The sequence below is a fragment of the Balaenoptera ricei genome, chromosome 10, assembly GCF_028023285.1.
Source record: "Balaenoptera ricei isolate mBalRic1 chromosome 10, mBalRic1.hap2, whole genome shotgun sequence".
NCBI classification, from domain to species: Eukaryota; Metazoa; Chordata; class Mammalia; order Artiodactyla; family Balaenopteridae; genus Balaenoptera; species Balaenoptera ricei.
This window is the reverse complement of record NC_082648.1, coordinates 78,626,142-78,652,157: the sequence shown is the minus strand read 5'-3', so window position 1 is coordinate 78,652,157 and position 26,016 is coordinate 78,626,142. Positions and strand designations below refer to the sequence as shown.

Sequence of the window (26,016 nt, the reverse complement as noted above, 5' to 3'; positions counted from 1 at the left end):
ATGTTCCTATGACCATTTTCTTAATTGTCTTGGGTTTGTTTTTGTAGGTCCTTTTTTTCTCTTGTGTTTCCCACTTAGAGAAGTTCCTCTAGCATTTGTTGTAGAGCTGGTTTGGTGGTGCTGAATTCTCTTAGCTTTTGTTTGTCTGTAAAGCTTTTGATTTCTCCATTGAATCTGAATGAGATCCTTGCTGGGTAGAGTAATCTTGGTTGTAGGTTCTTCCCTTTCATCACTTTAAGTATATCATGCCATTGCCTTCTGACTTGTAGAGTTTCTGCTGAGAAATCAGCTGTTAACCTTATGGGAGTTCCCTTGTATGTTATTTGTCGTTTCTCCCTTGCTGCTTTCCATAATTGTTCTTTGTCTTTTAATTTTTGCCTGTTTGATTACTATGTGTCTTGGCGTGTTTCTCCTTTGGTTTATCCTGTATGGGACTCACTGCGCTTCCTGGACTTGGGTGGCTATTTCCTTTCCCATGTTAGGGAAGTTTTCGACTATAATCTATTCGCATGTTTTCTCTGGTCCTTTCTTTCTCTCTTCTCCTTCTGGGATCCATATAATGCAAATGTTGTTGTGTTTAATGTATTCCCAGAGGTCTCTTAGGCTGTCTTCATTTCTTTTCATTCTTTTTTCTTTATTCTCTCCTGCAGCAGTGAATTCCACCATTCTGTCTTCCAGGTCACTTATCCGTTCTTCTGCCTCAGTTATTCTGCTATTGATTCCTTGTAGTGTAGTTTTCATTTCAGTTATTGTACTGTTCATCTCTGTTTGTTTGTTCTTTAATTCTTCTAGGTCTTTGTTAAACATTTCTTGCATCTTCTCGATCTTTGCCTCCATTCTTTTTCCGAGGTCCTGGATCATCTTCACTATCATTATTCTGAATTCTTTTCCTAGAAGGTTGCCTATCTCCACTTCATTTAGTTGTTTTTCTGGGGTTTTATCTTGTTCCTTCATCTGGTACCTAGCCCTCTGCCTTTTCATCTTGTCTATCTTTCTGTGAATGTGGTTTTTGTTCCACAGGCTGCAGGATTGTAGTTCTTCTTGCTTCTGCTGTCTACCCTCTGGTGCATGAGGCTATCTAAGAGGATTGTGTAAGTTTCCTGATGGGAGGGACTGGTGGTGGGTAGAGCTGACTGGTAGGCAGATCTTAGTAAAACTTTAATCCACTTGGCTGTTGATGGGTGGGGCTGGGTTCCCTCCCTGTTGTTTGTTTGGCCTGAGGCAACCCAACACTGGAGCCTACCTGGGCTCTTTGATGGGGCTAATGGCAGACTCTGGGATGGCTTACGCCAGGGCGTAATTCCCAGTACTTCTGCTGCCAGTGTCCTTGTCCCCATGGTGAGCCACTGCCACCCCCCGCCTCTGCAGGAGGCCCTCCAACACTAGCAGGTAGGTCTGGTTCAGTCTCCCCTGGGGTCACTGCTCATTCCCCTGGGTCCCGATGCACACACTACTTTGTGTGTGCCCTCCGAGAGTGGAGTCTCTGTTTCCCCAAGTCCTGTCGAAGTCCTGCAATGAAATCGCACTAGGCTTCAAAGTCTGATTCTCTAGGAGTTCCTCCTCCCGTTGCCGGACCCCCAGGTTGGGAAGCCTGATGTGGGGCTCAGAAGCTTCACTCCAGTGGGTGAACTTCTGTGGTATAAGTGTTCTCCAGCCTGTCAGTCACCCACCCAGCAGTTATGGGATTTGATTTTACTGTAATTGCGCCCCTCCTACCGTCTCATTGTGGCTTCTCCTTTGTCTTTGGATGTGGGGTATCTTTTTTGGTGATTTCCAGTGTCTTCCTGTCGATGATTGTCCAGCAGCTAGTTGTGATTCTGGTGTTCTCACAAGAGGGAGTGAGAGCACGTCCTTCTACTCCGCCATCGTGGTTCCTCTCCTATTCACCCTTTTCTTCCACTACCTTCTGCCATTTTTCAGGCAACTTCATTATTCAGTCTTCCCAAAACTTTTTATCTGAGCAAAGAACTATTCCAGGTGCCTTTTACAGTCTTGCAGGGAACTGAAATGTTTTCCATTAAGAGAATTTTGTAAAGACCCAAATAAATGGACATGTGAAGGTGCAATGTCTGGTGGATACGGTGGATGAATCAGAACTTTCCAACCAAGGTGTAACAGTTTTTGTGTGGTCATCAAAGAAACATGTGGTCTTGTGTTATCCTGATGGAAGATTATGCGTTTTTTTGTTGGCTAATTCTGGGTGCTTTTCGTCGAGTACCACTTTTAGTTGGTCTGATTGGGAGCAGTACTTGTTGCAATTAATCATTTGGTTTTCTGGAAGGAGCTCATAATAGAGGACTCCTTTTCAATCCTACCATATACACAGCATCACCTTCTTTGGATGAAAACTGACCTTTGGTGTGGTTGGTGGTGGTTCATTTCACTTGCCCCACCATGTCTTCCGTTCCACATTATTGTACAGTATCCACTTTTCATCACCCGTCACAATTTGTTTTAAAATCGGAACATTTTTATTACGTTTAAGTAGAGAATTGCATGTGGAAATATGGTCAAGAAGGTTTTTTTTACCTAACTTATGTGGAACCCAAACATCAAAGCAATTATCATAACCAACCTGGTGCAAATGATTTTCAACGCTTGATTTGGATATTTTGAGTATGCCAGCTATCTCCCATGTGGTATAACATTGATTGTTCTCAGTTAATGTCTAGATTTGATTGCTATCAACTTCAGCTGGTCTACCCAACCATGAAGCATCATCTAGCAAGAAATCTTCAGCATGAAACTTTGCACATGACTTTTGATATATTCAATCAGTCACAGTACCTTTTCCATACGCTGCACAAATCTTTTTTTTGCATTTCAGTTGTGTTTTTACCTTTCTTGAAAGAATAAAGCATAATATGCTGAAAATGTTGCTTTTTTCCCTTCCTTCTTCAATATTAAAATAGCTACACAAAAATTCATCAGTTTTGATAAGTCTTTTTTTAAACGCACGCTGATATGACAACTGTCGCGTGAAATCTAACAAAATTGTTTTGAATGAAGTTAAAGACAACTAAGTGCTACTAGAGCCATCCTATGGAAAAAACTGAATGAACCTTTAGCCAACCCAATACTTCCTAATCCTTTGGTTAAGCATTCATTATCAAGTCTGTGGACTAATTCTGTATTCCTTCTTGTTTCTCATGCCATTTAAAGACCCATGTCTTATGGGTCTCTCTTTGAAAACTCTCATAGATATCTCTAGAGATGACCTATGCAGTCTCTGTACCCTGAACTTTTTCCTCTTCTAGATTTCTTTTTTTTTATTTCTTTTTTAAAAAAAATTATTAATTAATTTGGCCATGTCTGGTCTTAGTTGCAGTACGTGGGCTTCTCTCTAGTTGTGGTGTACCGGCTCTAGAGTGCATGGGCTTAGTTGCATGTAGAATCTTACTTCCCTAAACAGGGATTGAACCCATGTCCCCTGCATTGGAAGGCAGATTCTTAACCACTGGACCACCAGGGAAGTCCCTCTTCTAGATTTCTTGCCTGCTTTTACCAGCTTAATATTCCTACAGAATGGCTTTGAGATGTCAGATATGTCATACATATCAATCTTTAATGAATCTCCATCAATAACCAGATAAAGAATAATTCCATAGGTGATATTCAAAGCCTTCTGCATTTGAACCTTACTTGTTATTCTAGTTTATCTTTCATTATTTTAAAAAAATATTATATGTAAAATGTTTATAATAGTGCCTGGCATATAATAAGCACTCAACACATAAGCTACATTGTTCCATTGCACACACTCCAATCACTTTCCAATCAGAGTGACAACTTATCATTTCCTATACAAATTGCTTTCACCTGTATTTCCCCATGTATTCAAGTAATTTTTCAAGACATCATCTCTACCAATTGAAATCTTATCCAACCTCCAAAGCCTGCCTGATGAACTTCCTTCTCTGTGCATTATAATATTACACTTTCAGAAATCTTAATTCAGTAGAAGAGCTCAATAATGGTAAGTTCTTACAGAGCACTGTATGAAGGCTTTGGGACCCCCTAGATCACAATTATGTGGTAGAAATTGACACGTGAGCAAAAAGTTACTACACAGTGTGTGATGGTAAATTTTATGGGTCAGTTTGGGCTAAGGGATGCCCAGATAGCTGGTAAAACATTATTTCAGGTTGTGACTGTGAGAATATCTCTGGAAGAGATTAGCATTTGAATCAGTAGATGGAGTAAAGAAGATCACCCTCACCAATGCAGGTGGACATACATCATCTAATCCAGTGAGGCCCTGAAGAGAACAAAAAGGCAGTAGAAGGGTAAATTCACTCTCTCTGCTTCAGCTGAGACATCCATCTTCTCCTGCCCTCAGACATTGGTGCTTCTGGTTCTTGGGCTTTTGAACTCAGACCAAGAATTCAACCATCAGCTTTCCCAATTCTCCGGCCATCAGACTCGGACCAAATGATACCACCAGATTTCCCAGTTCTCCAAGTTGCAGACAGCAAATCATGGGACTTCTTGGATTCCATAACTGCACCAGCCAATTCCTATAAGGTCTTCTCTTATAGGTCTCTCAGTGTATTTCATTGCTTCTTTTTCTCTGGAGAACCATGACTATTCAGGGAAGCAGAGGGTTAGGTGTGAAATGATATATGTGATTTCAAGGTAAAATTTTTTAAATAGAAAGGAGTGATTCACAAATTGCATTCACAAGTATTTATTGAATGCTTACTAAGTGGCATGTCCTGTACCAAGACCTCCATTTTGAGTAAAAGTAGACCTGGTCCTGTTCTCACAGGAATTTACCACCTGTAGAAGGATACAGACATTAATCAATTAATCTCACATATAAGAAAAAAACTAAAATTCAGGCAGATGCAATGAAGGAAGGTACATGGTTCTATGAGAGGGTAAGATAGAAGGATCTGACTAGGGTGGTGGGTGGACATGAAGGGAAATGGATGGATCAGAGATACTGTTTAGAGGGATAGGCAGCAAGAGAGTAGATATGGCTTCCCAGTCCTTTCCATCTCCTAATCAGAGTTTTGAAGGAGGAATGGGGGTTCAGCAAGTAGGTGTGTGGAAAGAAGGGATTTCAGATTAAGGAAATACAGTATTCTTGAGTCAGGAAGTGTAAGTTATTTAGTACGGCCAAGGTACTGGGAAGTGGTAAAAAGTGAGGCAGGAGAGGTAGGTAAGAATGACCAGATAATGAAGGATCTTGTGTGTTATTCTAAGGAGATCGGACTCATCATGAGGGTAGTAGGGAAACATTGAAGAACTTTAAGCAGTGGAGCTACATGACCATTGTGTGGAAAATGGTTATAGGAGGGATAGTGGGGAGAAATGAAGCAAGTCTGGAAAAAGGGAGGCCACTTAGATGATTACTACAAAATCCCAGGAGGGAGATGTTGAAGGCCTGCTTGGAATCTTGGGCATTGAAATCTCAGTGTGTTACCCTCATCAAGCATTGTTAAAATGAGGGAATGTTTCTGGGCTCATACTCTTTCTAGGTCTGGCTCTTGGGATTTGGGTTTTTAGTTGGGTTCCATCCAGGCATGAGTTTCTATGATTATCTAAGTTTAGATTTTTCGGAAGCAAATCTCAGAAAATATTTAAATGCAAGCTGATTATTTGGAAGGTGATCCTAGGAAATGTTGTTAGGCAAGTGAGGAAGTGAAACAGTGAAGGAAATATACCCAATAAAGAACATATTAGAGATGAGATGACTGCTGTGGGCAAATGGGATTCAACCCCTCTAGGGTTTCTGGGAGACGGTATAGACCAGGCACCTCAGAATTATTCCATCTCAGGGTAAGGCAGCTTGTGTGTTTATTCAAAATTCTATTATTACTTGAGGGGTGGCGCGTCGGGACTGTCCCATTGCAAGAAGAGTGGACTCTTACCTGCTGAGATAGCCATCAGGCAGTGGAAGTCAATGGTATAGGCTTCCTTCTAAATCTGTGATCTCAAGTGAATGAAGTCTTTGAAGTGTCCTGAGAAATTCCAGGTGCATTATAGGGATCTTCTGGGTATCACAAGAGATTTTCTGTTTAAATGTCTGGCAGTCTACCCTGTGGACTCTACTGCAGTACTCCAAACAAGGCATAACTATGGCTCATTGTAGCTTCTACAGCGTACAATTGGCCGGCTGGCCAATTTTTGTGCACCATGAAACTTTGTAAAAAGAAGTTCCATTTGAATTGGTCCTAGGAATTGTCATCACTGGTTTCAAAGAAGGTGCATTTATTTAATCTTCTGTATCTTTGTATTGTTTCCAGTTCATCCTCTGGCCTGAGATGGATTTGACTCAATTCATTTATTTTTATATTTTGCTTTGTAAAGAAAGAGGTGGTAAGGAGAGAAGAATTCCAATGTCATTTTTACTGACAAGAAACTTAGGCAGTGACCATTGAACTCTACAAACCTCTGTAAAGGATGATTCTGCATGTGTATAGCTTTATCTTTTCACTGTCATTTTGATATTTCCAAGAAGAGATGGATGAAATGAGATGACTATGGCTAATTTGCATTTAAAAGGACTTTCTTAGAGTGGCAGCTCTGCCCAAGAAGATTGCAAGTTCAACATAAAAGGTCAGAAATATTTGTCCACCAACCAAGATAGTGTAGCTAAAGAGTGCTGGGATTGTTCCCGCTGCCCTGGGAAATCTTGATTTAGGAATGCATTCTTCTTCTTCTTCTTTTTAAAAGAAAAGTTGTGACCAACTCTTTGTGTGCTGGCAGGAGAAAATAAGACTTGACCTCCTTTTGTTGCAACGGTTGTCTGCAACTGCCTTGTTCCATTGTCTCAACGTGTATCATCTGTCAATCGTCAACTCTCCTTCCAGGACAGAGCTGCATTCTCGTTGTGTTATCACTTTGCTATGTGGTGTCCTTTCTCATCTGGTTTCAGAATTTAAAGGAAAAAAAAAGACCATGAAAAATGGGTAAGTTGGATGCTATTCATTCACTTATTTATAAATAAATGGAAACTGACAGGCACCTCTTCAGAAAATGTTTACTGTATGGACAAGTGTTGATGACATGGTCTGAAAGACACAGTCTGGTGCCACCGGGACCAGCTGCTCCTTCAGTAGTTATCATTGTGTAGCCTCGCTTTCGTTTTGGTTTGGCACATGGATTTTTCAGCCTGCCTTACATTGTGTCTCCAGGATACTTTATCTCTGGCACTGTCTGCCAGAAACAATAGATGGGCCTTTATACCAGGCTTGAAAGCTTAGTCTTTGTTTGCTCTTGATCTCTGGTATTACCACTGCTTGCATAATGGACCTTGCCTGATGCCAATGGATGCATCTGCTCTTGGCCCAGTAACTTTGCTTCATGGAAATGGCACTTGATCTTCTGTTCTTCGTGCTGCCGTGCTGACATTTGCTAAACTGGACAAATGTTTTTGTTTCCAGTGGAGAAGGATCACTGCTCATTGCTTAGCTAGGGGAGCAGTGGATAGATCTCAGACTGGCTTAATTCATAGATCCTGAATGATTCCTCTGCAACTACTCCGAGGGTTACCATTTGGGAGGCTGTGGGGGAATTGGTAGTTGGGTTCCTTGGGAATCTACTGCTCCCTGTATGAACTTTAGATTGTACAGGCCTGTTACACAGTTACAACAGAGGAGTTAAGTCCTTGTCTATCCATCAATCAATAAATCAATTGATTAACCAACAAGCATATATTTAACAGCTGCTTGAATGCAGGGCACTGTGTTGGGCTCTGAGAATACAGAGGGGAATTGGTTACAATCCTTGCTTTAGAGGTTTACAGTTGGATTAAGAAAAATTGTAATGTACACAAATTATACACAGACACACACACATACACATAAGGTACTGTTAAATGTATTCAGAGAAGGGGAATTTTAGAAAGTGAGAGATCACCGTGAGCTGAAATGCCTTAGGAAGGCATCCTCGGGAGAAATGAATTTTAAACCTAATATGAAAGACTAACTGGTACGGTGAGGTTGAGGGTTGAGTGAACCCAGATGGATAAAAATACACAGTCATAAACAGAGCTATTCTTAGATGTACAGTGGTTGTTTTAGAGATGAAAACACCCTATGCCTTTGAACATCATATTTTTAATCCACAGGTTGTGCCTTGTCATTTGCGTTTATTTGCTATATCCTCCAGAGACCTTAATAAACTGAGGGGAAAGGAGAGAGGACTGACATTTTATTAACCACCTTTGTTTGCCAAGCACTATGCTATCTGCTTTACATACGTTATCTCACTGAATTCTTCTGTAGTCCTGTGAGCCATGCATTACTCCTTCTATTTATAGATGATGAAACTGAGGCAGAGAGAGGCTAAATCACTTGCCCAGGTCTCATGGTTATGAAGTGACAGCCCTCTGCATAATTTACACACAGCTAGAAACTTACGTGATTTTTAAGGTAGTCAAGAGAGTAGGGAAATTCAACATCAATGCTGTTTCTAAAAAAATATTTGAAATGCTGCTGTTAGATGAATACATTGTCAGCAATTACAAAAATGGATTAAAATGAAAAAAAAAAAAAAGAGACTTCCCTGGTGGTGCAGTGGCTAAGAATCTGCCTGCCAATGTGGGGGACACGGGTTCGAGCCCTTGTCCGGGAAGATCCAACATGCCACGGAGCAACTAAGCCCATGCACCACTACTACTGAGCCTGTGCTCTAGAGCCTGTGAGCCACAACTACTGAGCCTGCATGCCACAACTACTGAGCTCGCATGCCACAACTACTGAAGCCCGTGTGCCTAGAGCCCGTGCTCCACAACAAGAGAAGCCTCTGCAATAAGAAGCCCGTGCACCACAACGAAGAGTAGCCCCCACTCGCTGCAACTAGAGAAAGCCCACGCGCAGCAACGAAGACCCAACACAGCCAAAAATAAATAAATAAATAAATTTCTATATTAAAAAAATAGCAAAAAGAAATAAACTGAAGCAGTTCATGAGAATCCTTTTGGGACACAAATGTCATACAGTATGTCATATGGCACAGGTAGAACCGGATGTGTGCGTGTGTGTGGTGTTGGGGGCTGTATTCTTTTGAATTTGGTGCACTCTGCACATTTTAGGTACTCACAAACAGGGTCAACATCTGATATATTAGAATTTTGTTAAAAAATGATGAACAGTTCCACTCGGACTCTCAAGGTGACAGATGTTCTATCGCTAAAATACTGCTTTGGGAAAATCAAAATAGACCCACTGCACCTAAAATAATCAGCCAAAAATATGAGGGAAAAAAATAGAAAATGGAGACCTGTGGCAAGGCTCAATTGTATTTGAGCAATTGTTCTCAAAATGTTCTCTGTGGGTCATACTCTGGCCTGGACCATCTGTCTACCATGGGCTTCCTCTTGTAGAGTGCTGGGCCTTTCACACTCTTGGCCTCCCAACCCCTGCTGTCTTAACGTGAATGGAGGAACAGAGGCTCTTGCATGCCAGCCCCCAGGGCAGTGGCTCAAGGGGCAGCAGACTAGGGAATGTAATGATGTTACTTGCGCAAGCAGTTGCTTGCAGACTGTAACTTTGCCCTGTGTCCTTTAGCTATTCTTGGTGAATTTCCAGAGGGATAGTCTCTTACAGTAAAGCCCCACTCCCTCCATGACCCCAGGCTGGACACATCATCTGGCCTCTGTGTGCTCTGCTCTTGCATTGGGCTCATATAGGGACCAAAGTGAGTAACCTGGGGCCTACAACCCAGGCTAGGGAGAAGATGACTTCATCTCATCTGGGCCATTCTCTCAAGAATTTGTCCCTTTGGATTTTGCTGAAAAGCAACTCAATGTAAATGCCTCTCTCACCAGGACCACCTGCCTCTATAATCTATTGCAGGCTGTAGTTTTGCTGCAAGAAATGGTGAGACTTTTCTTTGAAAACTTTTTATTGTGACCTATGACACGCAGAAAAGTGCACCACACAAATTTATACCAATGAATTATAAAGTGATTGCTCATGTAATCGCTACTTGGGCAAGGACTAGAACATTGCTAGCACCTCAGAAGCTTGCTGAGTGTTCCTTTCCAACACACCCATGTCTTTTTTCTCAAGAGAACCCTTTTTCTGACCTGGTTTGTAATCATTTCCATGTGTGTATATGTGTGTGTATTTGTGTGTGTGTGTGTGTGTATTTTGGTCATTTTATCAATATAAACTGTAGTCTGGAGACTGGCCGACTTTTTAAGCCTTTGACCCTCTTCAGCTTAACAAGGAGAGACTCCATAATCAAGTCTGGGATGCTGCATGGAGGGAGACTTTGACCTCAGACAGGGCTGGGGGCGAACTCCTCCTTTGCCATTTCCTAGCTGTATGGCTTCAGCAGGTCACAAATACTCTCTAAAGTTGAGTTTCTTTATGCAATTGAGATGACAAACCCTACAAACATGGCTGTTGTAGCAGAAGCGAGGTAACACAGGAAGCTACCTAACATGTTGTCAGATACTTGGTTGCTCTCAGGAGCCCTTCTTTCTCAAGAAGAATGATGAGAGGTGCCTTCTGATGACACATATGAAGTCTTCCTTTGCTGCTCCTGACCCCAGTAAAGCTTCTACCTTCCATCACCTGCCCCAGACAAGGCTCTCTGAGTTGTGCATTGCGGTCATTCACCATTCATTCATTCATTCAGTGCACTGGGGTGGGTGTGTAAGAGGTATACAGTACCTGACAAATAATAGTCATGGGATAATGTTGGCTGAGTGAATGAATAAGTGAATGAGTCACTTACCCTGTCCCCTTTTCTAAGACTTTATCATCTAGTAGAAGCCGTAAGACGTGCACAGAAATAATGAGGAGAGCATATATGAAGAGGCCGTATGGAGCATCGGTTACGAGTGCCAGCCCAACGGCTCCACTTACTAACTGGGAACTGGGATAGTTTATTTAACAGTCTCTGTTTAGTTTTCCCACCTGTAAAATGGAGCTAACAACAGTAACTCTCTCAGAGACTTGTTGTGAGGCAGAAATGAGAAAAACAGGTAAACTGCTTATAGAAGAGAATGACACGTTTTAAGTCTTAATTAAATGTGATTGTTGTTATTCTTGTTACCATTATGAAAGGGTAACAAAATGCTAGAAGAATTCGCAGAAAGGATGTGGTAGGAGACAATATCTGAGGGGAAATTTTTAGAAAGTTTTCAGAAGACCTTATTTGCGCTGAGCTTTGAACCTATGAAGGATTTAGATTTACTTCTTTTCCATCTTGGGGCACTCAGAAGTGCTGCTCTCTCATCTGAGTTGTCCTTTCTCCACCTTCCATGCCTGTAACCCCTGCCTGTCACTCAATGTCATTTGCTCCAAGAAGACTTTCCCCTATCTGCCTGACAAGGTTAAGACACTTGGCCACAAGACATGTAAAGCACTGCAGGCTTGGTTGGTGTTTAGAGCACTGATAGCAATTTGGATTTACAAATTTACTCCTGGAGTTATTTATTTAATTTCTAATTCCCCCACTAGATTGTAAGATTCTTGAGGAAAGTGTAAGTGCCTTTGTTTTCCCCATTGCTTCATCCCCAGTGCCTGTAAACACAGTAGTAGATCCCAATAAATACTGCCTGGAGTAGATCCTAATAAGTACTTACTGAATGATTTCATTTATATAAATAGAAGTGGGGGAAGTCATTTTGGGAAGAGGAACAAATAAACAGAATGAAGAAATAAAAAAGAATCATAGATGTGGTTTGTTTAATCTGAAATTCATCTAAGTAATGTACTCTAAGAAAGAGAATGCTCCCTTTCAGGTAATACACATGGCTGTTACAATTTCACAGAGGCCCTGCCCCTACTACTGTGTTGTAACCAACAAGAAAGTCTCAGTGGGAATAGGGGAGGAAAAGGTAGGTGGGCAGAGGAAGTAGAGCAGACCAGGGGGTGGCCATCTGAGACCAAGTAAGTTGGTCCCTGTAAACCCTACTTTTGCTGAGGACGACCCAAATAAAGGGCAGTGTGGTGGTTTAGGAATTGAAACGTGAGTGACATCTTGGGGAGGCAGAGAGCCCAGTGACTGGGACCCTGGACCTGGGAGTCAGATGCTCTGTTCTAAGCCAGTCTGGCCTTGGTGCTATCCACAAGGACCTGGGGTCGTTGTAAGGATAAATAACACACCTAAGTTACTTAGCCCAGTGCCCAGCATTATGGTATCTGCCTAGTAGTTTCTAGTCATGATTACTGTTTCCAGATTTCCCCTATTCTGTGATGCGTATTCCTCTATTTCATTTTAATGTCTAAACTCGGAACCAGACTTACAATCTAAGTGTACTTGTATTGTAATGGTTCCTTTTTACTTAACGCTATCATTATATTGAAGGTAAATTCTAGAATCAATAGTGTCTTAGAATTGATATATAATTTTATTATTATATTTTATTTTTCCTCAGAAAAATGGTTCTTGTAGAGTTGCATCTTAATTTGAGAGAAAAAAAGAGAAATGTTAAAGTTGTCACAGAGAAGTATTATAAATGTTTCTAGGTGTATATAAAAGGAGACGATCTTGGGGAAGCTTTCCAGAAACTAGTAGATTATGGGAATGGGCAGCTTTTGTTTCTCTCCTATTAAGTCACTTGTGTAATACTTTTTTAAGAAACATGAGACATTTACTTAACTAGTGAAGGACCCCACAAGATAAAATTCTATTTATAAACACTCCTCTGCAAGAAGTTCAAAGTGCTTGGCAGATAGTTTGTAATAAACTCTTACGAAATGCATGTGCAATGAGGCCTAGGGTGGAGAAAAGTAGGAATGCAAGACTCATTTTTCTGTTTTAGAACACATTTAAGTAACTTCCCAAAGGCCAGAAAATCAGGGACAAAGCTGGGAAGAAACTAAGTTTTCTAATGCCAAACTTATTTGTTTGCTTGCTGAATACAATTACCATTTCATCAAGTATTTTTGTGCTTTTTCTCCCCTTCATTCTACTTATTTGGATAAATTTTCAATTTTTGATTTAGAAAAATTCAGATTTATTAACTAGCCAGGTGAGCTACAACTATGATTGGCAATTTGCTTATCTAATGACTTAAGTTAAAACCTAAACTTCAGAAAGTAACATAAATGTCAGCAATTACTACTAAAAACCTATCTCATAACACTGAAAGTTGGTTACTGAATGTGTGTATTTTTAGATATAATTTTTAGGCCAGTATTTTCAAGTGTCTATGCTAACTGATGTTATAAATATAGTTAGAAATTAGGGAGGGTTCCATGTGTGTTGGGTTGTTTAAACAGTGGGGATTTCCTTTGAAATATTTGAAATTAACATTATACATCATTTTCACTACCAAACTGGCAAAGGCTAAGTCACACAGTGTTGATCGAAGGAAGGCTCAGCCATATTCTCTTGTAGAAGCTGTGGGTATAGAAATAGTTGCAGCCTTTCTGGAAGGTAATTTGGCAATATGCATAACATTGCAAAGGTGATAAGTCTCTGACCCAGTCATACCACTTCTAGGAAACTGTCCTAAGTAACTAATTACAAATGTACAAGTTTTAGCTAAGGATGGTCATCACAGCATTGTTTACAATAGCAAAACAATTAGAAATAGCCTATGTGTCAAACATAATATATTGATTAAGAAAGTTATGTACAATCATGTAATGGAATTCTATATTGCCATTAAAAATGTTACCATTCTATGCTATATTGGTTGATGTAAAAGATACCACCGGAAAGAGCAGGTTACAAAATAGTGCTCGGAATGATCATGAGGATGTGTGTGTGTGTGTGTGTGTGTGTGTGTGTGTGTGTGTGTGTGTGGACACACATACATGCATAGGAAATATCTGTAAGCATATACAACAAAATGTTAACAATCATTATTTCTGGGTAGTGGGTGATTTATATTTCTTCTTTTTCCTTATGTAGGTTTTCTAAATTTTTCTTCTGTGAACAAATATTACTATTAGAATTTTTTAAAATGGAACTTTTAATTTTTTCAATATTTAAAAATTTACGATGTCATTTACAAGAATGGTGAGGGCAAATAGGTGTGTGCACAGTCAGTACCAGTATTGGGTTGTTTATCCCAGTAAGGAAGGGGCCTGCCAGTGGGAGACAGTGCCTAAGACCAGAGTTTGAGAATTTTATAACATCTCCTGGGGAGCCCTCAGGGATTTTAATAAACCACAAAGACCAAGTTACATGCCCTACTATGTGACAGGACTGAGGACAATATCTCTTCTCTCAGTATTTTTCTTTGTATCTATATCCAAAAAAATAAAATACTTCATTTCCAAGAAAACTCTTCAAATCTTTGGAAGGTGCAGGTGATCTTGCAAATCACCTTCTGTTAGTTCTGCTTGTCTTCCTCTCTTCTCATTAGCCAGAGTGTGTGACTTTACTGAAAGATTCATTTTTGGCTCCTTTTTTTGGAGAAAGTCATTCCCTGTGCCCCGTCGATTCGTTCTAATTCCTTCTCTTTTTGCCACAGTGTTATCAAATTCATGACTTTCTTTAGTGTTCCACAAAGGTGTCCTGGTATTTTTCCTCCCTCCCTCCCTCCTTTTCCTTCCCTTCTTCCCTCCTTCCATCTTTTCCTCTCTCCTCCCCTCCCAATAGAAGCAAGAATATCCCTCCTTATGCAAATCCACCCACTCTGTATCTCTGGAAAGCTCTGACTAAGGGCTTGGACAACCATCTTCCTTCATTGATTCCTCATTTATATTTTTGGTGTTTGAAGACTTGAACACTCTGTTCCCAGGGCTTCAACTGAGGATCATGCTATCCCCACACTTCCCACCACAAACTAGGGACAGTTTGGAAAGGTGTATCCATTTTTTGGTTGTCACCAAGACTGTACGATAGTCTTAACATTTAATGAAAACAGTCAGGAATGTTAAAAATCCTGCAACCTATGGGGCAGTTCTGCTCAACAAAGAATTGTTCTGCACCCTTGTTGAGAAACTACAAAGTGTCCAGGGTCAAAAAGTAAGTGAGCCAAATGCAGTCATCAAGTCCAAAGGGCAAGGGAATAATGGCAAAGAGAAAACCAGAGGGGGAAGCCAGGCAGCCCTGGGGCTGGTGCCAGCCAGGCTGAAGGGACGGCAGTGAGCGTGGCTGCTGTGCCCACAGCTGGTGGTCCTCGGTGTCCACTCTGTAGGGCACAGTGAGTCTGGGCCACTTTCAAAGTTCAGGACAAAGAAGGAATCGATGTGGATGTCATGGGAACCCAGGAAGAAAGAGACTATGTGGCATTAGATTCATCGTTCATTTATTTATTCCAGTAAACAGGTAGTGAGCATGTAATTTTCTGGTGCTGTAGTGAGCAGTAAAAAATCCCAATCGCATCAGATAATTTGTGTGTCCTGAATGCTAAGAAGTCAACGCTAAGAAGTTGGTGCAGTAATGATTTGCCATATTCTAATTTTGGCTGCCCTACATTTGAACCTTATCCTATGTAGGAATTCTTTACCTTTTAAGTCTTGCTGGGCCAGAGGCCATCTCTCATGTGAGAAGCTGAAAATGCTAGATATCTACTTTCCCACTTCCCCTGCAGGCAGGCCTGGAGAGCTGTCCTGGATTTTAAACTGGGAAGTTGTTACCAAAGAGCGGAGGGAGAGGGAAGAAGTGTTTTGCCTGATGAATGCTGGGTGCTATTTGGGGCCTCGGTTTCTAGACACAAAGATCTAGAATTTGGATCTTCAGGCTTTCTAGTGATTCAGGGAACTACTCAACATCCTTTGAATACATTCCTTTCTTGCTTAAATCAGCCACAATTAGTTTCTTTGGTAGGTGGATACCAGCACCTACTGTGTACCAGTTGCTGGGAAAACAGATAAATCAGACAACGGTGCTGTGTTCTTAGGATGACAAGCAGGTACCGGGTCAGACTCAGGGAGTGCTGCCATGTGGGCAGAACCCAGAACCACAGACGCCCAGAATAGGACGTGATGATAACCTGTATTGGGCTCAGTGTGTAGGGGAGGCTAAGAGCCAAGGAGGCTAGTGTGAGACAGTGAAAATAAATAAACAAATTAAAAAGATGACGGGTGAAACTTATGGACATTCTGTTACAAAGTGGTACAGAAATGAGTCACCAGATGTGCCAGATCAGCTTGACTTCAGAAGGCAAATGCTGGAGACAGAGACTGCAGTGGGACAGCGACTAGGGAATGCTGGTTTCCTGGCCCGCCTTCCAGGGAAGCGCTATTTGTGGCCTCAGATTTCTCCCTGCTTTTCTGTGAACATAGAGGATGAAGAGCTGTACATGGCAGTCAAACTTTTGGCCCAGTTTATCCATAAATTTCCAAAGATTGTGCTATTTCTTCCATTATAAGTTTGAAATCCTATGATTCACAGTGTACAATCCAGCCTGCTGTGGTCTGTGCTATTTTGTGTAAATACAATAGAATTTTATTTAATTCTGTTAAATAAAATTTAATAGGTGGGGAGGTGGGGGTGAGGTGTGAGTTCAGTGCTCTGATTCCCTTTTGTTACATAACCGTCATTCATTGGGCACCTCTTCCATGCCAGACTCTTTCCCACATATTATCTTTAATATTCAAAACAATGCTCCGAGCAGGTGTCATGGGGTTAGTTTTACAGGCAAGGACCTGTTCTAAGGACTTGTCCAAGATCACAGAGCTGGTTGGTGACAAAAACTCTGAATGCAGGTGAGTCTGGCTCCAATCTTCCCTGCTTTCCATGACACACACCATAGTGTCTCCTTCCCAGTTTTTCTAAATCAAGGATCATGTGTCCTACCCTGGGAATAATATGTTCATTGATCCATCTTAAGTTCATAACTCATTCCTGGCAGGTGTGCCTGAGATACGTATCAAGCATTCTTAAGGGGCGGATTATTAAGATCAGTTACATAATCTGGAAAGATCAGTGGTGAATAAGTGTTTCTGACTTCAAAAAAAAAATTGATGATCAAGACACTGGGTTGTAAGACCTCTTCCAGGCCTGATTTCTCTGAATGCTGATTAGCTTGGTTGGTAGGATAGTGCTGTTGCTGGGGGGTAGGGGTAGGGGTGTTGCTCTGAGGCCGAAGGCACAGCAGTGGGCCTGTTAGCTCAGACTTGCCAGACACTCGCCACTGCACCAGGGGGATATGGGCCACCTAGTGTGACTAGACTGACTGTTAGTGTTAGTGGCAATAATAACAATGAACATTTTTTGAGCACTGACTACGTGTTTGCACTGTATAATGAATGCATTATCTTTAGGCCTCTGCACAAATCTAGGAGGTTCCACGTTTTAAATGAGGAAACAGACTCACGGAGATTCAGCAACTACATCACACAGACAGTAGGTGAGCTATCTGGGGTTCAGACCCAGACCTTTCTGCTTCCAAAGCCCGAACCTAAGGGATCATGTGATATTAATTGTAGATGATCAGTTCCAGGTATACCTATGAAGAATTACTTTAAAGTCATTACTTGCTTATTCAGCAACTACTTTCTAATGCCTACCTTAGGATGGGCAATAGGCTCCTGAACAAAAGAGACATTGCCCTGCCTGTCTCATGGTGGAGGAGAAAAAAATCAAATAAGTACACAAATAAACATAAAATGACAAACCGTGCTATGTGCTATGATGGAAAGGCACAGAAAGATGGGAGAGGCCATCACAAGGGGACCTAACCTAATCTAGCAGATCAGGGAAGACTTTCTGGGAGCAATAGTGACTGAGTAAATACCAGAAAGATGAGTGTAGTTAACTGCGAGGAAGGGAGGGGAAATGGGAGAAGAAAATTACTGGCAGAATGAAGGGCATGTGCAAAGGCCTGAAGCAGAAGGAAAGAACTTCTAGTCTGTGGTCACTAGACACTGCTGGCCTGGGGGATAAATTTAGTTTGTAGATGTTTGTTTTGGCTCACAGACTCTTCTGGAAAATTTTGAGCCTCAAAGAGGAAATGTTGCGTAAATATTCTGACTTCAAGCTCCTTTTGAAAAAGTATAAGATCTGACAAACCCTTGGCCCTCAGGGCTTCATGGCGACAGTGACAATCAATGAATGTATGATCAGTTTAGGTGGGGCGCACACTCTCCATTTCATCAGTCTTCCTACTCATTATTGTCTCCCCGATGCTGAAGCAAGCTTCAGTTACTACCTGTCATCATGTTTGCACTGTTGCATTTCTTATACTGGAGAATTATTTCTTTGTAACCCTGTCTTGTTAATAAATGAAAGATAGACCAAAAGAACCATGAGCTTTTCCTCAAACTCAGCATGTACCGTATTTCTTGGTGCCTGTGGGCATTTAAATTCCTCCCACTCTTACTTTGGAGGAAACAGAAAAAAGACTAGCAGTGTGTACCACTATTTAATGTTGACTTTCTTGTCAACTGCAAATCCTTAGTGAGAATAGGACATGCTTTATACATTGTGAACCCCCCACCATGATAGGCATGGACAGCTGAATATACATTTGATTTTTAGTCAAAGGTATAAAAAATGCTGGTTCTACACTTCTAAATGTAGGACAGTACCTGTTTTTAATTGCTACTCAATTTATTAAGCATTTCTACTATATTAAGCACGATAGATCATAAGATAGCCCTTGTCCCAGAAACATATGTTACTTATTCCTTCCTTGGTCAGATAAATTAATCTTGCCATCTCCAAACCACTGTTCCTTACGTATTAGCAAGACAGCACAAATTAATTTTGAACTTCTCCTAAACATTTATAAACATGTCAAGTAATGCAGACATCTCTGGTATGGTATAAGAGTCCCAGGCTGTGATGAAAGAAACCACTTTACTTTATACAATTAACATGTTCCCACAAGACAGAGTGTAAATCACACCACACATTCAGAGCACTAGAGACACTCACTGGGGGAACTTGTGATGAACCATTTTGTAAAGCAGAGAATTTGAATGTAATATGCAAAATCCCTAATTATAATATATACTTTTTGCAAGAGCAAAGCATTCTATTAAGATTTAATAAAGTACATATGCATCATATATGTGATATGATGCCTCCAATGTCAGTTTCCTTATATGTAACTAAAATTAGTTGATTTTTGTGTTTGCCTTAACTTGCTTTCTTTTCTTTTTTCCACGTGTTGTCAGTGTGACTAAGCCCTGTTACAAATCAAGTCTTCAGCTCAAACTCAACCAGCAGAGGGTACTGTTTGAGCATTTAAGTGGACTTCCCATCTTTGTCTTACCCATCCAAAGAAACAATATCTGAATAATAGCCAGGGACGATATTCAATAGGCAAGGTTCTGGCAAGATAATAGACATCAATGATCATGTTTCAGCATCATTTTACAGGAAACTCCCTTTGTTCTCTGCTGCTCACAAAGGACATTCCATGCAAAATGCACCTGTAGGTAGTGATAAATGTCTATGAAAGGTAGATGAAGAAGGGTGGTGGTTGTAGAGTAGAATCTGCTTCTAAATTTACCAAGTACTTATATTCCTTTTAGGTTTAGGGTTCTGAATCAAGATATCAGCCCCACGTGTTCTCAGCTTGCTAGTGAATGTTAATGAATAATTCCTGCAGTAACAAACGTCATAATAAAATAATCAGGCAGTCCGTGCACATTGTAAATCAATGAGCACAGATGTCTCCAAATGGAGGGGATATTTGAAGATACTTTACATCTTGCTGGGTTTGGAACGCTTGACGGTTGGCTAGCATCTGTTTATCAAAATAAAGAGAGCATCTCCCCGTTCTGAAATCAAATTCAGCATTAAATATAATTAAATATATTGTAGAAGAAGACTTTGTCCCTTAATGTTTACATAAATTTGATCAATATGTACATAATAGTGGATCACACATTTCTTAGTAAAATTTATACATTTGTATTTTTACATTAATAATTAAAAACTTTTATCAAAACAAAAACCACACATGGTAACAACAACAAAAAAGATAAAAGCACTTGCACTAAAAAGCAGTAGTTCTCTGTCTACTCCTTATCTTCAGTCTCTTCTCAGATATAAATTTTAACTTTTATAGTATTTTTTCCTTTGGTTCTTTACCTCTATATCTCTAAGCAATATTCTTATACTGCTAAATCTTGGGTTATTAGTTTTAGGTATTATATGTTGTCTTCCTATGCAGATAGATGAGAATGTAACATGATTAAGTCATTCAGTACCTCCTTTAGTCATATCTCTACTTTAGATCTTTATTGATTACCTATGCAATTTTAGATAAAATACTTATTCCTTTTACAACTTTAAGTGAAACACTTATTCTTTTAACAAGAGAGTTTATTTTGTGTCCCCATCTTTTCAATTCTCCTCTCCCATTTCTCCCTCCCAATCTGTACCTCTTGTAATCTGTATTTCTACAATGTCAAGGTTATTAACATTTGACTTCTCTCTCATCATCATTCTACCATCTTTGTCTATCAGTTGATTCTAAAATTGTAAACCAATAATAGTGTTTATATTGAGGCTCAATCTTGTTGATCGCAGTATCACATAGTGTATTATACTTCTTGTACAACTTTTAATTTTTCTGGAGTTTCTAATTGCCTTTTTTTTCTTAGACTACTTCCCTTTCTCGTGTTCTAATTTTTGTTTTTTTTGACCATTCAGAGATTTTGTTAAATTTTTCCAGAACCTGCTTTCCTTTGAAGCTCTTCATCTTGCTACTCTTACCTGTACTTTTTATGTAGGCCTGCTAATAGTGATCATCTTGGTGTTACTTTTGTTTCCTCATTTCTGGAACTCGAGTCCTTTGCTTTCTTTGTTTACTTCTTTTTGCAGCAGTACATACTCATCAAAATTCCTAAGAAAGGATATGTGAGATGCAACTTTTCTGATTGTTTGAATGTGTGAAAATCAGCACATGCAAGTGTGATCTAAGTTCACACTTGAATAATAATTTAATTAGGTATAGAAAATGTAAAATTACTCAGAATTTCAAAGGCAGTGTTCCTTTTTCTTAATCATCAGTATTGCTGATGTGAAGTTTCATGCCAGCTTGATTCTCATTCTTTGATGATTTGCTTTTTCTTTCTGCTTTTTTTCTTTCGGGAACAATCATCGATGGAGGCCTTTTTACAGCCATTGGTGGGCTATTCCAATCTGAAGTGTTAAATCTTTCTGCTATACAAAATTCTCTTGTATTAATCAAATGAAAAATTTTCTCCCTTCCATTTTTGCTACTCATTTTCCATAATTCCTAATAATTATCTATTAATTCTCCTGATTTGATCCTTTGGTCTTTTAAAATTTTATTTTCTGGGAGAATTTCTTAATTCTGTATTCTAAAATTTCTTTTTCTTTTTTCCTTTGGCACTCATATTCTTTAAATCAAGTTTCCTTTTTAATCTGTTTGTTCTTTTTTCATACTATCCTGTTCTTGTCTTATGGATGCAATGTATTCTTTTTTTTTTTTTTTTAAAGAAATTCACGTTCTTTTATTTATTTATTTATTTATTTATGACTGTGTTGGGTCTTCGTTTCTGTGTGAGGGCTTTCTCTAGTTGTGGCAAGTGGGGACCACTCTTCATCGCGGTGCGCGGGCCTCTCACCATCGTGGCCTCTCTTGTTGCGGAGCACAGGCTCCAGACGCGCAGGCTCAGTAATTGTGGCTCACGGGCCCAGTTGCTCCGTGGCATGTGGGATCTTCCCAGACCAGGGCTCGAACCCGTGTCCCCTGCATTGGCAGGCAGACTCTCAACCACTGCGCCACCAGGGAAGCCCTGCAATGTATTCTTGAATCTTTCTAAGGATGTTAGAGTTTCTGTAAAAATTTCTGTTCTTCACATTATATCTTTTTATTTTGGAATCAGTATTTCTGTTTGTTTATTTTGGTCAGAATCTCCCACATTGGGGACTTTTTCAAATGTATGGGAATCTTTGGTTTTTGTTCACATTTTAAAGTAAGGCAAACGCCATGACTGGTTTGTGATTTACATAGTGATGAAATCAGCTGTCCCATAAACAGAATTTGGATCTATTTCCTCTATTTTTCAGTCTTATGTGTCATTCCCTCCCCTGTTGTATCTGCATTTTCAGAATTCTGAGCATCTCAGTGGTTCTTCTCGGCAGCTTATTTCCATCTCTGTTACTACACCAGCTACTTCCCTTTCATTTTACTCTAAGCTCACTTCTTTATATGCCTTTCATCTGTTAGTATATCTACATCTACTTGTCATCTTCCAAAAATTTAAGTCTTCTATGAGCTAATGACCACTATATATTCTTATCTTATGAGTTTATACCTACTTACATTCTTCATTGACATTTTAATGGGCTTCTGGATGGAAAAGAATATAAATACATGTGTACAATCTGTCATCTTTAACTGGAAGTCCATGTTAATTTTTGAATGCATATTTGTATGATCTGAAATTTCTAAATGCATTTCAGTATTTATTTATAGCCCATGTCATTTGTAAAAATGTATTTTCAGTGGACATATTTAAGATATCTTTTAGCATGTGTCATTTCTCTGGCTATTTTCTTAATATGTGAAGGTAGACTAACAAGCCAAAATTTATTTAATCCTTTTGAGATATTAATTATTTCAAATGATTATATTTGTTCTTTAAAACAACACTGTGGAATAGATATTGCCACAACTCCATTTTACAGATGAGAAATGGATTTGAGTGATAAGCTTAAGATCAGAGAGCTGGTGAGTGCTGGCCTGGTACGTAGATCCAAACCTTTCAGTCCTTTTCTCTGAAGACACAATATGTCTCTTAGATACCACGTAATAAAACCCAATAAATACAACAGCATAAATAAATAATGTAATCTGTCTACAGAATAAATTCCTACTGCCATAAAGCTTCATGTGTTGTTTTAGTTCTATTCTTGGTTGTACTTTTAAAATAATATTTAAAACTATTTCTGAATATTTAGTAAGGATGTAGCATTCCTAACTTCTCCCAGTGAACTCATGGATAACTTCCACTGATAAAATAAGTCATGTTGTATAAAGGAAGAGCTATTGTTTCAAAACATCGGGGGCAAGCCTAAGGTAGAGTCAGACTATTCTGATTGTCTTCAACTATTATATACCTTACTACATTTTAGGTCAGATAATTTGGCTCTTAACATTCAAAACTGTATTAATTACGGGATTTTATAACGAGGTTATACAGTGTATGTTTGCCAATTGGGAAAGAAAGATAATTACGCTTGAATGTAGGTCACATTTAAGAAACTCTCTTATCCTAATGGGAACCATGTTTCCTTAAAAATCAAGAATTAATAATATTGAAGAAAGTGGTGTCTCTCTCATCCTGTGACCCAATTCTTCTGGTCCAAGATTTTTTTTACCTTTTTTTTTGGCGGCATTTCTTAGGAGGAGAAACTTGCATAATTTCCTATAGGCAGTTTGGGCCACTTGTGGTAGCCGCTGAATTGGGTCTTGTTGGTTGTAAGAAACTGGTGGATGAAGAATTATCAGTGAGGATGTTTACAGGGACATTTCTAGGGTTGATATCATAAGCAGATAATTCTCCTAACTGCCCCCAAAGTGTTTTATGTTGACTTGTATGAGAAGGAGTCTTAGTCTTTGCCCTTGAAAAATTGATGGTATGTTCAAACTGTCAGTGTTTTTTGATTTTGTTTTTTTCTCCTGAGCTTTTTTTTAGTTTCAGTATTACCAAATGGCAAATCTAAAGAACATCATTTAAAATGGGAGTGAACTCTCCTCACAACTAAGGAGTTTGACATAAGGATTTGATATAATTCTGTAGCATGTAAGGAATCTCTGTTGCACCTAATTAACCATTTTAATCGAGGTATGAAAAAATGCTTCACTCGCAAATTTCCCAACCTCTGCCCCACCCCTCCCAAACTCACCCCTCACCACCAGGAGAAAGACTGCAACAAAATAATGGACTGTTTATTAAAATTCATTGCATGGTCAAAAAAGGAACAAAGTTTTCTAAAGGTGTAGCTGGGTTTCCTTGGAATGGTGCAAAGCAGATCTCAACTCCAAAAGCTATGATTTCATCACTATAATTTAAGTGGTTTTAGTGGTTTAACTTGTGTTGGGGTTGGGACAAAATTGCTTTTTAAAAAAGAGAGAGAGAGCGAGATCGGAGAGAGGGAGAGAGAGAGAGGGAGAGAGGGAGAGAGAGAGAGATCGGAGAGAGGGAGAGAGAGAGGGAGAGAGAGGGAGAGGGAGAGAGAGAGGGAGAGAGAGACGGGGAGAGAGAGAGAGGGAGGGAGAGAGAGAGAGAGAGAGATCGGAGATCTAAATTTTAATTTACCATTTTAAATGATCTGGGACTTTTGTCAGTTTGAAATGTGCTTATTCCCAGTGATTGTTTTCATCTTTGCCTTATCTTATTATTAATGGAATATTATAGTCAACCAGTCAGCTGATGAACTAGTCTGAGGATGAATTTTGTAGTTTGTGTTTCTCTTTGTCTCGTTTCCATCCTTCAAGAATTAAGGTACTTTAACAAGCTGCTTTAAGGAATTAATGGTATTATAAAACACACTGTACTTTAAGATTCTCAGGCATTTTTTCACTACAGGTGGGAACCAAGCCTTGGAAAGATATATGACACATGAAGGATGATCGGGGCAATGGAAAGATCTAGGTCCTGAAATAACTCCCCTGATTGGGTCCCCTCACCCCTCCTCCCAGCAATTACTTGGCCCTCAGGACTGAGGCTTAGCTAGCCAGAATCCAGAAGTGAGAAAATAAGGTTCTTCCCAGGCCTATTCAGACCCATCTAGATATTAATTTCCACTTTGGAGTTCTTTTGTAATGATGCGTGAGTGGTGTATGAATTCCTCAGGGTTTTGAGTTTTCTGTGAATAAGGAACTCTGAGATCATCTCTTACAAATAGGTGAGCTGTGGCACAGTAATCCAGCTGCTGCTCGTCTTTGGGGTGTAGTATGCTTAGCTAATCGTATTGACTATAATTCTAACCGGGTGGCTCTTGTTAAATCTTTGAGCAAAAGATGTAATCTTTAGGCGAAGGGCACATGAAGAAAATACTCCAACAATTCTTGACACTCCCCAGGTCTCAAAGTAAGAACTTTTTTTTTTTTTTTAAACGAGATTTATAAGCTACCCAGACAGATCTCCACTTGAAGGCTGAGGTTGGAACCTAACCAGGATAGTAGAAACACTGCTTTTATTGAGCCGGGCATTGTTCAAGTTGTAATGCAGGATAAAGGAGAAGTAATGGATATCATGCCTTAAAGACACGTCTAATTGCTAGGAGATCATTCAGGCAGCGACCTAGTAGTTCTGCCCCAGTGGTTTGTGGGAAGATGTTCTTAAATGCTGGAGAGAAGCAAGACTTATAAAGGGGAAGGATTGTGTTTAGCTGAGTCTCCTTAAATTCTTTTTAAAGCCCTAGGATGACTTGTTAGGGTGTGTACATGACAGAATAAATGCAAGTGTTTCTGAGACTCTAAGACTTTGTAAATAAGGGGATTTTAGGTAGATCTAAAAGAATTTGAGGAAGCAGATATGGTAGGAGTTGGATAAAGAGTCTCACAGGGTGAAAGTACGTTGAAGGTTCTGTCTTTCCCTGTTTGAATAACATTCACTGGTTTGAAATTATAATTGTGAGAACTTTGGAGAAAACTTTAGACTCAAGAGCGAGGTGTCTGTTTTAATATTCAACGTAGCAAGTTATGTCTATGAGGAGATGAGTAATTTTGGGATGATTTTTTGAGTTTTAGAACACCGTATTTGGTAACCCTATTATAAACTTTTGGGTATGTACTGCACTCCATAAAATAGCTAAAACAGTTTGCATTTGTTTTTTAGTGGCCAGAGCCATTATATGCTGTAGCACTTGGATTTGATCCATAATGCTTCGTAGTCTAACGGCAGTCTCTAGAGCCCAGAGCCCTGGGACTGATTCCAACCAAACAGTAGGTCAGCACTGGAAAAGAAAGAAGTTGTTGCCCAGATTGCCACAAATGGAAATGAGAGAAGAGAAATGCTTATCAGGGTAAATAAACTCAAAGCCTTATTATTAGGAAGGGGGTGGCGAGTGGGCAGAAGGAGACATAGGCACAGGGCTGACATTTACTGAGGACTCACTCAGTGTCTCACACATTATTAGATGCTTTTATGTATCAGTTCACCTAGTCCTCACTAAATCTTAAAGGTTTGATTGTGTTCATTATTACAGAGAAGG

At 39.7% G+C, this 26,016-nt stretch overlaps 1 long non-coding RNA gene across 3 annotated transcripts in view; it reads left to right on the top strand.

The window, feature by feature from the left end:
- LOC132373460 (uncharacterized) overlaps positions 1-26,016 on the top strand; it is a 469,013-nt gene that overhangs the window by 110,475 nt on the left and 332,522 nt on the right. The window lies entirely within an intron of this gene.